The sequence below is a fragment of the Bison bison genome, unplaced genomic scaffold, assembly GCF_000754665.1.
Source record: "Bison bison bison isolate TAMUID 2011002044 unplaced genomic scaffold, Bison_UMD1.0 scf7180017855305, whole genome shotgun sequence".
NCBI lineage: Eukaryota > Metazoa > Chordata > Mammalia > Artiodactyla > Bovidae > Bison > Bison bison.
Window position 1 is genome coordinate 51,051 of NW_011485878.1, and position 651 is coordinate 51,701.

A 651-nucleotide genomic window follows, 5' to 3' on the forward strand; every position below is an offset into this window, starting at 1 on the left:
AAAGTGTGTCCTGTGCTATCTCCCCAGAGTTCCCCAGCGGGAGGGAGGCTCAGTTGCCCATCGCCATAATCTGCTCAACAACTTTTTGGCTCCGTCTTTCCCCCACATCACTTTCTCACTCTCCTACTGATGTTTCCTGAGATCAGCTTCCCCCTGCTTCCCAAATTTGTGCTCCAGTTCTTGTCTTGGGCTCTGTTTCTGGGGGAGTCCAAACTAAGGCAAGAGATTGCATACCCAAGCTTTAAGATTTAAGTGTTTTCCTATGAAGCCATACCTGATTTGAACACTAGCCTAATAATGTATAGTATTAATAATATACTTCCTTTTTTCCCTGTCTTTTATTTTTTTTAATTGGAGGAAAATAGCTTTGCAATGTTAGGTTGGTTTCTGCCATACAACATCGTGAATCAGTCATAACTATATATAATATATATCCCCTCCCTTTTGAGCCTCCAGTAATACACTTTCTATAATGTATTATTAAAGGAAAAACATACTAAAGTGCCTTGTGCACAGCACTTCTTTCTATCTGGGTTGCGTGAACTCTGCTGGACTTTGAGAGGCTGCTGCTGCTAAGTCACTTCAGTCGTGTCCGACTCTGTGCGACCCCATAGATGGAAGCCCACCAGGCTCCCCCATCCCTGGGATTCT